A 14,239-nucleotide genomic window follows, 5' to 3' on the forward strand; every position below is an offset into this window, starting at 1 on the left:
GCTTTCTAAGGCCAACTTGACCTTACATTCCAAGATATCTGGCTCTAGATGACTGATCATACCATCGTGGTTATTTTGGTGGTGACGATCTTTTTTGTACAGTTCTGTGTATCCCTGCCACCACTTCTTTATATCTTCTGCTTCTGTTAGGTTAGTACAATTTCTGTACTTTTTCGAGCCCATCTGTGTATGAAATCTTCCCTTGGTATCTCTAATTTTCTTGAAGGGTTCTCTAGTCTTTCCCATTCTATTCTTTTCCTCTATTTATTTGCATTGATCACTGAGGAAGGCTTTCTTATCTCTTTTTGCTGTTAGTATACTGTATTGGTGTATTTGCAATATTTTATCAGTTTTGCCAGATATTGTCATGACCCACCACGTGTGTACACAGGTTCCTCATCCTGTACCCCCCTCTATCTCCCTCCCCTTTCTGGCTTACTTCACTCTGTATAATAGGCTCTAGTTCCATCCACCTCATTAGAACTGATTTAAAAGTATTCTTTTTAATGGCTGAGTAATACTCCATTGTGTATATGTACCATAGCTTTCTTATCCATTTGTCTGTTGATGGACGTCTAGTTTGCTTCCATGACCGGGCTATTATAAACAGTTCTGTGATGAACATTGGGGTACCCGTGTCTTTTTCAACTCTGGTTTCCTTGGTGTGTATGCCCAGCAGTGGGATTTCTGGGTCTTATGGCAGTTCCATTTCCAGTTTTTAAGGAATCTCCACACTGTTCTCCATAGTGGCTGTACTAGTTTGCATTCCCACCAACAGTGTAAGAAGGTTCCCTTTCCTCCACACCCTCTCCAGCATTTATTGCTTGTAGACTTTTGGATAGCAGCCATTCTGACTGGCATGAAATGGTACCTCATTGTTGTTTTGATTTGCATTTCTCTGATAATGAGTGATGTTGAGCATCTTTTCATGTGTTTGGCAGCGATCTGTATGTGTTCTTTGGAGAAATGTCTGTTCAGTTCTTTGGCTCATTTTTTGATTAGGTCATTTACTTTTCTGGAATTGAGCTGCAGGATTTGCTTGTATATTTTTGAGATTAATTATCAGTTGTTTCATTTGCCATAGTTTTCTCTCAATCTGAAGGCTGTCTTTCACCTTGCTTAGAGTTTCCTTTGTTGTGCAGAAGCTTTTAATTTTAATTAGGTCCCATTTGTTTTCTTTTTGCTTTTATTTCCAATATTCTGGGAGGTGGATCATAGAGGATTCTGCTGTGGTTTGTGTGGGAGAATGTTTTGCTATGTTCTCCTGTAGGAGTTGTATAGTTTCTGGTTGTACATTTAGATATTTAATCTATTTTTAGTTCATTTTTGTGTATGGTGTTAGAAAGTGTTCTGGTTTCATTCTTTTACAAGTGGTTGGCCAATTTTCCCAGCACCACTTGTTAAAGAGATTGTCTTCTCTCCATTGAGAGTTCTTGCCTCCTTTGTCAAAGATAAGGTGTCCATGGGTGCATGGATTTATCTCTAGGCTTTCTATTTTGTTCCATTGATCTATATTTCTGTCTTTGTGCCAGTACCATACTGTCCTGATGATTGTGGCTTTGTAATAGATCCTGAATTCAGGCAGGTTGATTCCTCCAGTTCCATTCTTCTTTCTCAAGATTGCTTTGGCTATTTGAGGTTTTTTTGTATTCCCATAGAAATTGTGAAATTATTTGTTCTAGCTCTGTGAGAAATACCTTTGTTATCTTGATAGGGATTGCATCAAATCTAAAAATTGTTTTGGTTAATATACTCATTTTCACTATATTGATTCTTCCAAGCCACGAACATGGTATATTTCTCCATCTATTAGTGTCCTCTTTGATTTCTTTCACCACTATTGTATAGTTTTCTATATATAGGTCTTTTGTTTCATTAGGTAGATATTGTCCTAAGTATTTTATTCTTTTCTTTGCAATGGTTTATGGATTGTTTCCTTAATTTCTCTTTCTATTTTCTCATTATTAGTGTATAGGAATGAAAGGGATTTCTGTGTGTTGATATATCCTGAAACTTTACTATATGCATTGATTAGCTCTAGTAATTTTCTGGTGAAGTCTTTAGGGGTATCTATGTAGAGGATCATGCCATCTGCAAATGGTGAGAGTTTTGCTTCTTCCTTTCCCATTTGGATTTCTTTATTTCTTTTTCTATTCTGATTGCTGTGGCCAATACTTCCAGAACTATGTTGACTAGTAGTGGTGAGAGTGAGCACCCTTGTCTTGTTCCTGACTTTATGGGAGATGCTTTCCATTTTTCACCACTGAGAATAATGTTTGCTGTGGATTTGTCATTTATAGCTTTGATTATGTTGATGTATGTTCCTTCTATTCCTGCATTCTGGAAGGTTTTATCATAAATGGATGTTGAATTTTGTCAAAGGCTTTCTCTACATCTACTGAGATATTCATATGACATTTAGTTTTCAATTGTTATTGTGGTGTATTACATTGGCTGATTTGCAGATATTGAAGAATCCTTGCATCCCTGGGATAAAGCCCACTTGGTCGTGATGTATGATCTTTTTATTGTGTTATTTAGTTCTGATTGCTATAATTTTGTCAAGGATTTTTGCATCTATGTTCGTCAGTGATTCTGGCCTGTAGTTTTCTTTTTTTGTGGCATGATTGTCAGGTGTTGGTATTAGGGTGATGGTGTCCTCATAGAATGAGTTCATAAGTTTACCTTCCTCTGCAAATTGCTTCAAGAGTTTGAGAAGGATAGGTATTAGCTCTTCTCTAAATTTTTGGTAGAATTCAGCTATGAAGCCGTCTGGTCCTGAGCTTTTGTTTGCTGGAAGATTTCTGATTACAGTTTCAATTTCTGTGCTTGTCATGTGTCTGTTAAGATATTCTATTTCTTCCTGATTCAGTTTTGGAAAGTTGTACTTTTCTAAGAATCTGTCCATTTCTTCCACGTTGTCCATTTTATTGGCATGTACTTGCTGATGGTAGTCTGTTATGATCCTTTGTATTTCTTTGTTGTCTGTTGTGATCTCTCCCTTTTCTTTTCTAATTTTATTGATTTGATCCTTCTCCCTTTGTTTCTTGATAAGTCTGGCTAATGGTATGTCAATTTTATTTATCCTTTCAAAGAACCAGGTTTTGGCTTTGTTGATTTTTGCTATGGTCTCTTTTGTTTATTTTGCATTTATTTCTGCCCAAATGTTGAAGATTTCTTTCCTTCTACTAACCCTGGGATTCTTCATTTCTTCCTTTTCTAGTTGCTTTAGGTGTAGAGTTAGGTTATTCATTTGACTTTTCTTGTTTCTTGAGGTAAGCCTGTGTTGCTATGAACATTCCCGTTAGCACTGCTTTTACAGTGTCCCACAAGGTTTGGGTTGTTTTCTTTCCATTTTCATTAGTTTCTATGCATATTTTGGTTTATTTTTTGATTTCTTCTGTGATTTGTAGATTATTCATCAGCATGTTGTTCACCCTCCGTAAATTGGAAATTTTAATAGTTTTCCTCCTGTAATTGAGACCTAATCTTACTGCACTGTGGTCAGAAAAGATGCTTGGAATGATTTAGATTTTTTAAAATTTACTGAGGCTAGATTTGTGGCCAAGAATGTGATCTATCCTGGAGAAGGTTCCACGTGCACTTGAGAAAAGGTGAAATTCATTGCTTTGGGGTGAAATGTCCTATAGATATCAATTAGGTCTAACAGGTCTATGGTATCATTTAAGTTTGTGTTTCCTTGTTAATTTTCTGTTTAGTTGATCTAGCCATAGGTGTGAATGAGGTAATAAAGTCTCCCACTATTATTGTCTCATTGTTAATCTCCCCTTTGATACTTGTTAGCATTTGTCTTACATATTGTGGTGATCCTATGTTGGGTGCATTTTTAATAGTTCTATCTTCTTCTTGGGTTGATAGTTTGATCATTATATAGTGTCCTTCTTTGTCTCTTTTCACAGCCTTTGTTTTCAAGTCTACTTTATCTGATATGAGGGTTGTTCTCCTGCTTTCTTTTGGTCTCTATTTGCATGGAATAACTTTTTCCAGCCCTTCACTTTCAGTCTGAATGTGTCCCTTGTTTCGAGGTGGGTCTCTTGTAGACAACATCTGTAGGAGTCTTGTTTTTGTATCCATTCAACCAGTCTTTGTCTTTTGTTTTGGGGGCATTCAACCCATTCACATTTAAGGTAACTATTGATAAATATGATCCCGTTGCCATTTACTTTCTTGTTTTGGGTTTAAGTTTCTACACCTTTTCTGTGTCTCCTGTCCAGAGAAGAGCATTTAGCATTTGTTGGAGAGCTGGTTTGGTAGTGCTGAATTCTCTCAGCTTTTGGGTGTCTGTAAAGCTTTTGTTTTCTCCTTCATATTTGAATGAGACCCTTACTGAGTACAGTAATCTGGGCAGTAAGTTTTTTTCTTTCATCACTTTCAGTATGCCCTGCCATCCCCTTCTGGCCTGAAGAGTTTCTATTCAAAGATCAGCTGTTATCCTTATGGGGACCCCCTTGTAATTGTGCGCTATTTGTTGTTTTTCCCTTGCTGCTTTTGATATTTGATCTTTGTGTTTGATCTTTGTTAATTTGATTAATATTTGTCTTGGAGTGTTTCACCTTGCATTTATCCTTTTTGGGACTCTCTGGGTTTCTTGGAATGGGTGATTATTTCCTTTCCCATTTCAGGGAGGCTTTCAAATATTATCTGAAGTATTTTCACATGGTCTTTCTTTATGTCTTCTTCTTCTGGGACTCCTATGACTCAAATGTTGGTACATTTAACATTGTTCCAGAGGTCTCTGAAGTTGTTCTAATTTCTTTTAATTTGTTTTTCTTTTTTCCCTTCTGTTTCTTTTATTTCTACCATTATATCTTCTACTTCACTTACCCTATCTTCTGCCTCTGTTATTCTACTCTTGTTTCACTCCAGAGTGCTTTTTATCTCATTAATTTCATTATTCATTACATATTGACTCTTTTTTATTTCTTCTAGGTCTTGTTAAACTTTTCTTGCACCTTCTCAATCCTTGTCTCCAGGCTATTTATATGTAATTCCTTATTGTTTTCAAGATTTTTGATCATTTTTACTATCATTATTCAGAATTTTTTATCAGGTAGCTTCCCTATATCTTCCTCTTTTGTTTGGTTTCGTGGACATTTATTCTGTTCCTTTACCTGTTGGATATTTCTTTGCCTCTTCATCTTGTTTATATTGCTGTGTATGGGGTCGCCTTTCTGTATTCTGGCAGTTTGTGGAGTTCTCTTTATTGTGAAGTTTCCTCGCTGTGGGTGGGGTTGGACAGGTGGCTTGTCAAAGTTTCTTGGTTAGGGAAGCTTGTGTCAGTGTTCTGGGGGGTGGAGCTGGATTTCTTCTCTCTGAAGTGTGAAGAAGTGTACAGTAATGAGTTATGAGATGTCAGTGGGTTTGGAGTGACTTTGGGCAGCCTGTATATTGAAGCTCAGGGCTATGTTTCCTGTGTTGCTGGAGAATTTGTGTGGTATGTCTTGCTCTGGAACTTGTTGGCCCTTGGGTGGTGCTTGGCTTCAGAGTAGGTTTGGAGGCGTTTGATGAGCTCTTATCGATTAATGTTCACTGGAGTGAGGAGTTCTCCAGTACTCTCAGGATTTGCACTTAATCCTCCTGCTTCTGGTTTTTAGTCTTACTCTTACAGTAGTCTCAAGACTTCTTCATCTATACAGCATCAAAGACAAAACATTTAGGTTAATGATGAAAAGTTTCTCCACAGTGAGGGACACCCAGAGAGGTTCACACAGTTACATGGAGAAGAGAAGAGGGAGGAGGGAGATAGAAGTGACCAGGAGTAGAAGAGGGGGAATCAAAAGAGGCGAGAGCAAACTAGCCAGTAATCACTTCCTTATGTGCTCTCCACAGTCTGGATCCCTCAGAGATGTTCACAGAATTACACATAGAAGAGAAGAGGTAGGAAGGAGACAGAGGTGACCAGGGGGATAAAGGTAGGAATCAAAAGGAGAGAGACAGTTCCAGCCAATAATCAGTTCCCTAACTGTTCTCCACAGTCCAGAACACACAAGAGATTCACAGATGTGGGTAGATAAGAAAAGGTGGAGGGAGGAGATGTGACCTGGTGGAGAGGTCCCCAAGGGGGAGAGAGCAATTGGGCCAGTGATTTCACTCCCAAGTAAAATTGGTTGCTGAAGATTGGGTTCTTAAAGGTACAAAATTGTTAACAAATATCAAAAAGCAAAGATTAAAAATCTAGAGTAGAGGCAGGATTCTCAAAATACAATAGTAAAGGAAAATAAAAACAAAATCACATAATATATATATATATACACACATACATATATATATATATATATATATACACATATATACACATATGAATTTTGCTTTAAGGAACAGGGTCTTTTTTTCAAACTAATTGTAGGTTATAATAATGAAAATTAAAGGAGTAATGGAGGACTTAAAACTCAAAAAAATAAACTTAAAGAATGAAAGTAGCAAATAATATAAGTAGGACTTTCTCTGGTGTTGTTGTGGACAGTGTGGGATGAGTTGCTTTCAGTTCCTTGATCGAGCTTATACCTCTCAAGATCTATAGGCCCCTTACTATGTAGTTGGTGCTAACTGCAGGGTTTTAATCTATTGAACCTGTCACTTCCAGGGCAGTTACTTGTGTTTTAGCTTTTTCTGTTTCCTAGTCTCTCGGTGTCTAATTTCTGCCCTGACCCAAAGGAGTGGTGGTGGACAATTTTTTAGGCTCACTTGTTCAGTTGTGCTGTGAGGAAGGATGGTTGCTGCCAACAGATAACAATGGCGTGTGCTTTCAGTAATTCGGCCACACTGGGTTTGCCACCGCTCAGACTGTATGCTCCCCCTGTCTAGACTGCTCAGTCTCTAGGTTGCTCTGCTGGGAACTGTCTGAGGCAAGCCCTGGGTTGCATGCACATCCCAGGTCTAAGCCACTCAAGTTCAGGTACTCGGGTACTCAAAGGAGAAGACTCGGTTGGGCCTGCGTTTTCTGCCCTTCCCATGTCCGAGCCGCTCAGGATATCAGGTGTTTGGGAAGCATGGTCACTGCGACTTACTGCCTCTCCCATTCCTGGCACTTGGTTTTCTGGGTATACAACCAGCACAACTTCTCAGGCAGTTGTTGACCGCCCAGAATCCCAAGAAGTCTTGGTTAGCAACAAAGCCTGCTTGCAGTTTGGTAGATGATGCCTCCCTGGGGCTGTGATTGCCCTCTTCCAGCCCTGGCTGCCCTCACATGCCTGTCTCTGGCAGGAGATGGGCCAGTCCGTAGCTGGCTAGCGCTGCTTACTCCTCTGTTCTGTGAGCAGGCCTGGCAATGTCTTACTTTAGGGCTTTTCCTGGGGTAGCTATCCCAGGATCTGGTTTGCTATCTCAAGTTAGTTCCCTCAGATTGCCCTTGGGGCATTCTGGCCCAGTCCTTACTCTAAGCAATGCAGCCAGCACCTCCCTGCCCAGCCTCCTCTTGCTAGTGGCAGATGCAGGTGTCTGCGCAGCTGCTCTGCTGGGAGTTACCTTTGGGCATGTAATCTGTGGGTTTAGATTATTTATTTATTTTTCCTTCCAGTTATGTTGCCCTCTGAGGTTCCAAGGCTCGCCACAGACTCGCCAGTGAGAGTCTTTCCTGGTGTTTGGAAACTTCCCTTTTTTAAGACTCATGTCCCAGGACGGATCTCCGTCCCTACCTAATTTATATCTCTTTTTATCTGGTACATTTTTTCCTACCTCCTTTTGAAGACAATGGGCTGCTTTCTGGGTGCCTGATGTCCTCTGCCTGCATTCAAAAGTTGTTTTGTGGAATTTACTCAGCGTTCAAATGTTCTTTTGATGAATTTGTTGGGGAGAAGGTGGGTTCCCTGTCCTATTACTCCACCACCTTAGGACTGACCCCAAAATTATTCATAATTCCCATGAGATCAATAGGGCCCTGAAGACAATATTGCCTTGCTAGTGGGGAATAGTAAACCTGGTCTAAAAGCTGGTTTCTCAGCTTAGACAACTTTACAGCAAGCCTTCAAAAATGCAATTGTTTCCAAGAAATTAACAGTGATTGCAAACAGAGAAAGGAATAATTTATAAAAATTTAAAAATATCCAGCATCCAAAGGTAAAGTGAGCACATCCACAATCCAGTTTAAAATTTCTATATAAATTGTGCAAGTATTTGTCCTAGTTTCATCTCAATATTGTAAGTTGATTATCCTCTGATTAAGATAATTAAATAAATTTAAAAAGAAAAAAAAATCCAGATGTGAAAAGAAGCCAGAAAATAACCATTATGAGGGAAAATGAACTAGTAAAAACACAAGTAAAATATATATTACATAATTAGCAGGGAAGGACAATAAAATACATCAGTTCAGTTTAGTTCAGTTCAGTTGCTCAGTCGCGTTCGTCTCTTTGCGATGCCATGAATTGCAGCACACAAGGCCTCCCTGTCCATCACTACTCCTGGAGTTCACTCAAACTCATGTCCATCCAGTCGGTGATGCCATCCAGCCATCTCATCCACTGTTGTCCCCTTCTCCTCCTACCCACCATCCCTCCCAGCATCAGAGTCTTTTCCAAATAATCAACTCTTCACATGAAGTGGCCAGTGTACTGGACTTTCAGGTTTAGCATCATTCCTTCCAAAGGACAACCAGGGCTAATCTCCTTTAGCATGGACTTGTTGGATCTCCTTGCAGTCCAAGGGATTCTCAAGAGTCTTCTTCAACACCACAGTTCAAAAGCATCAATTCTTCAGCGCTCAGCTTTCTTCACAGTCCAACTCTCACACCCATACATGACCACTGGAAAAAACAAAGCCTTGACTAGACGGACCTTTGTTGGCAAAGTAATGTCTCTGCTTTTCAATATGCTATCTAGGTTGGTCATAACTTTCCAAGGAGTAAACGTCTTTTAATTTCATGGCTGCAGTCAGCATCTGCAGTGATTTTGTAGTCCAAAAAGATAAAGTCTGAGATCGTTTCCACTGTGTCCCCATCCATTTTCTATGAAGCAATGGGACCAGATGCCATGAACATCGTTTTCTGAATGTTGGACTTTAAGCCAGATTTTTCACTCTCCTCTTTCACTTTCACCAAGAGGCTTTTTAGTTCCTCTTCACATTCTGCCATAAGGGTGGTGTCATCTGCATATCTGAGTTTATTGATATTTCTCCCGGCAATCTTGATTCAAGCTTGTGTTTCTTCCAGTCCTGCCTTTCTCATGATGTACTCTGCATACTAGTTAAATAAGCAGAGTGACAATATACAGCCTAGACTTACTCCTTTTGCTTTTTGGAACCAGTCTGTTGTTCCATGTCCAGTTCTAACTGTTGCTTCCTGACCTGCATACAGGTTTCTCAAGAGGCAGGGCAGGTTGTCTGTTATTCCCATTTCTTTCAGAATTTTGCACAGTTTATTGTGATCCACACAGTCAAAGACTTTGGTATAGTGATTAAAGCAGAAATAGATATATTTTGGAACTCTCTTGCATTTTTGATTATCCAGTGGATGTTGGGAATTTGATCTCTGGTTCCTCTGCCTTTCCTAAAACCAGCTTGAACATCTGGAATTGCACGATTCATGTATTGCTGAAGCCTGTCTTGGAGAATTTTGAGCATTATTTTACTAACGTGTGAGATGAGTGCAATTGTGGAGTAGTTTGAGCATTCTTTGGCATTGCCTTTCTTAGGGATTGGAATGAAAACTGACCTTTTCCAGTCCTGTGGCCACTGCTGAGTTTTCCAAATTATGTTAGCATATTGAGTGTAGCACTTTTGCAGCATCATCTGTCACGATTTGAAATAGCTCAAATGGAGTTCCATCATCTCCACTAGCTTTGTTCATAATGATGCTTTTTAGGCTCATTTGACGTCGCATTCTAGGATGTCTGGTTCTAGGTAAGTGATTGTCAATAATCCTTATATGCATGAAGCTGAAGAATATTCAGTATGTTAAATAGAGACATGCAAAATAGAGACATGTAAAATAGAAATGCAAACACCATGGAAAAAATTTATTGCACATCAGAGAGCTTTGAAGTAAATTTAAGTGTGCTAAAATATTTGTAAATGGAATCCCACAGGTAGTGAAAGACAGGAGAATAGAGCAAAAAAACTGCACAATTACTGGCTGAAAAATTTCCAGGAATGATGAATACTTTAAACCTGTTAACACGGAAGCTCAATTAATTCAAGGACAAGAAATATGACAACTATACAAAGGCACATCATAATTCATGGTTTAAGACAATAACCAAAGAAATGTAACCACAAGGAAAAACCGACACAGTAGAACAAGAAATGGGCATGACAGCAGATTAAGCAAAAGAAACAATGTTAGCCAGAGGACACTGGCACCACATCTTAAATGCTGAGAGGAACATAATGTACTCAGAATTCTATACCCAAGAAAAATACATATCAAAAACCAGATAAAGTACTTTTTCAGACATATAACAACAGCAAGACTGCATCACCACCAACAGACCAATGTAATAAATGTTTTTTTGAAAGGTTTCAAATCAGAAGGAATTTAAAACCAAGTGACAATCTGGGTCTACAGGGGGAATGAACAGTACTCAAAAATGATAAATATTTTATATGTATGAAAAGGCAAATATAGGGATTTCCTTGGTGGTCCAGTGTTTAAGGATCTGCTTTTCAATGCAAAGCATTTGCAAATGGCAAAGCATTGTTCCTTTGTCAGAGAACTAAGATCCCACATGCCACTGAGCACTAAGCCTGAATGTCTCACATAAAGTTAATGCTGCAAGTACTGAGCTTGCCCTCCTCAAATAGAGAGTCCCTAACACAAGGAAGTTCCTGCATGCCCCACTAAGACCCAGTACAGACAAAGAAATGGTAAATAAATAATTTAATAATTGTCATAATTAATAATGATAGAATAGCAAGTTAAAGATGCATACCATGGATCTTAAAACTACTTAAAAAAACAGATACAGTTAATAAAGTGACAAGATATAACAGGAAATCTGAAAAACTACTCAGCCACAGAGAAGTCAGGGGTAAAAAGAGACATGGGAAGAAAGAACATGGGACAAACTGAAGATAAAGAGCAAGATGATCGAATTAAACCCAACTAGAGTTAACTCCTCAGATGTGAACCCAGACTGAAGATATAACCCAGGGTCCAGACGACAGTAGATCCCCATACACTGCACTGTGCAGCCAAAACAGAGCCTGCCAGGCCCCAGGGACCCATGTGCCTGGGCACAGAACAGCATCAAAAGTTTTTATGGAACAGTACATTAGAAGACTTCAATCATACAATGTACATCCTCTGTTTATAAAAAATGGCATTAGAAATTAATGTTCACTGGACAGAAGAATAAGGTGCTAGCATAGTGCAGACATTCCCTCTTTTACAACTCTAATTCTTCTCAGGAGGGAGCAGATAAATTGACAGGTCTTACATCTCTTCAATACTAGACATACTTGACATATATGGACAACACTAGACATTCATGCTTGATTTTCATGGCTCAGTCTCCTCTCTCTTCTCCTCTTTTGCTCATCATGGGCAACAGGGACTGCTCATCTAAACCACAGCTCAACACTACACACAAAGCTGGATGATATTTGCCGAGTCTTTCACATAAACCAGTGAAAACTTGTTTCCTCCTATTTCGCACTCTTGGCTCTTTTCAACCAACCACGGCTCTCATCCTACCTCCTGGGATTCTGGTCCACTATCACTTGCAGCCATGTTCCCATACACAGGGCTTCCATTACACCAAATGAAATTCCTATTCAGAGTGGCCATAATACCCACAAAAAGGGGAAGAACAGGCAGCTCTTTACTCTCCTCTCTTGTTCCTTCACTACATACATCCACTGAAAACCTGTGTAGCAAGTTTGTTACATACAAATATTCAAGTAGAAAACTTTCAAACCTGTAAAAGTGCATTTGCAAGTGCAATCACATCAGTTAGTTCACAGATCTGACACACATTGTCATGGGTACATCCAAGACAAGTTGGTGTGCATTTGTGTACTTTACTGTACAGAACTGTATGGAGTACAATAGTGCATTACTTTTATTTCAAACCTATGCTGTCTGAAACGAAGAATAAATGCAGTGATAACATAGATGGCACTACTATTCTATTTTTAAAGGTGTGCTTACTTGCTCAGCTATGTCTGAATTTTCAACGAATGGACTGCAGTCTGCCAGGCTCCTCTTGTCATGGGGATTCTCAAGAAAAGAATACTGGAGTGGGTTGCCATGCCATATCCAGGTACTGCAAGATGAAAAATGTTTCTTTTGTTGTGTTTGTTTTTTTATGTTTTATTTGTGTGAAAAGTATCATAAAGCTATTAAACTACAGTAATATATAGCCAATTGTCTTAGTTGGCTACCTAAGTACCTTTGCTGGATTTATGAAGAAATTGGGATTTTTGAACACCCTTTTCATATGTAATTTGTTCATATACAGGGGACTCACTGTTCTGCTAAGACCTGTGGATCCAAAAGTAAATGCATCCCCTCCAGGTCCAAGGAAGTCACATTCTTGGTTGGGATTTTAGAGGAAACGTGAGATCTCCATAATTCTAGTCATTTCAGTCTTTTCAAAAGACCTTGATCAGGACAAACAACTACTAAAGTAGAAATAGTCATTCTGTTTCTACCCACTTCTAGAAAGTGTTGCTAAGTTCTCAATACTGGATATTGTAATGCTAGTGGACTAAATGGAGAAGTGATATGAATAGAAATAAGCTGAACAATTGAGAGAAATTTGGGACCTGAGTTGGAAAAGCAGTTTCAAACCAAATTGGGTCGTGTGGTATGTGTAATCCTCACTTCAGTCTTTAGAAGTCTCTCGTGACCAGTCTGCCTCTATTTCCTGGAGCACAGATCAGATCCATCTAGCTGTTTCTCATTGCTGCTCCTTTTCCCTGGCTCCCACACTGTGCCCAGCCGTTCAGGCTATTCCATTCTTGTGGTTGTTGTTATTGTTGTTCTTTAAGGAAGGCGCTGCAGGCTATCTACAAAATTATGTATTCCCTGGTTCTCTTTCAAAAGCAAAAATAGTTTGTTATATAGCCATCAGCCCAGTAGCTACAGAACTGCACTTCCTAACTACCCGTGCCCTTAGTTGTGACTGGTGACTTTGAGATGCAAGCAGATCTGTAAGAGGGATTTCTTAGAAGACTACTTTCAAGGAGCTGATTCAGCTGAGAGATGGGACTCTTCTTTTCCCCACCTACTTCGTAAGTAGGAGTTTGGTTTCCGGATTTTAGTTGTGATGGCTGGAACTCCTGCAGTTGTATTGGACAATCATGTAACCTTGGAGATAGATAGCTCGCAAGTTCTGGCTGGCCCACCTCCAGCTGTTTTTTCAGTGGGATAGAAAAATCAAATTTATCTTAATAAAGTTTTAGTTGTTTTAGTTTAACACAATGTGCATCCAAACTTAATCCTGATACTACTAGGTGTTTAATATGATGTAGACTTGTTATTTTGTTGTGTTTAGTGAATATATGTATATTTTACATTTCTCTTATTTTTATTTTATAAATTGATTTACCAACCATTATACCTAAATTGTATACATGCAAAATTATGACTATAAGCATGCTTTACTTTAGATTTTGAATTTTTATGCATTCTTATCTTCTTTCCATTCTTGTTTTTTTCCATATGTGTAGAGCCTGGGCCATGTCCTTTCTTAGAACCTCATCCATATCCATCTCTGCAGGCCAAAACAGACTGAGAGCTGTTTGGGAAGAACCAAAGAAGAATGAATACAGGGATATGAATGAAGGGTGGTGGCCCTTGTTGCTCATCGTGAATGTTATTCAGTAGGATCACATTCCCCTGCCCTTCTGTGTGCCCATAACCCCCAGGTTTGCCATGACAATGGAAGATACTTCGGCCAGTGGAATTGGAGTAGAGGTGATATGTCACTTCCAAATGGAAGTAGTATTTTCTGTCCCACTAGCTGGAATGGAGATATAATGACAGGAGCTGGAGCAGACATGTTAGACCAGAGGTAAGAAGCATAGGTGGAAGATGTGACAAAAAGAAGTGGGCCCTCATCTCTGTGGAGAGACCTGCAATAGCATTATATGAAAGATAATTGAAATTGTATTGTATTTAAGACAATATTAATAAGGTTTTGATTATAGTCATTGAACTTGTAACCTAACACTCGTAATAAAATAACTGATATTTGTGTTAGCCTTTTCTTGACATTAGGGTCTGAATGAGACAATATGTACTGAAGAATATTTACAAGTGAGTCAAGTGGCAGCCCTGCCC

Source organism: Ovis canadensis, chromosome 21, assembly GCF_042477335.2.
Source record: "Ovis canadensis isolate MfBH-ARS-UI-01 breed Bighorn chromosome 21, ARS-UI_OviCan_v2, whole genome shotgun sequence".
NCBI lineage: Eukaryota > Metazoa > Chordata > Mammalia > Artiodactyla > Bovidae > Ovis > Ovis canadensis.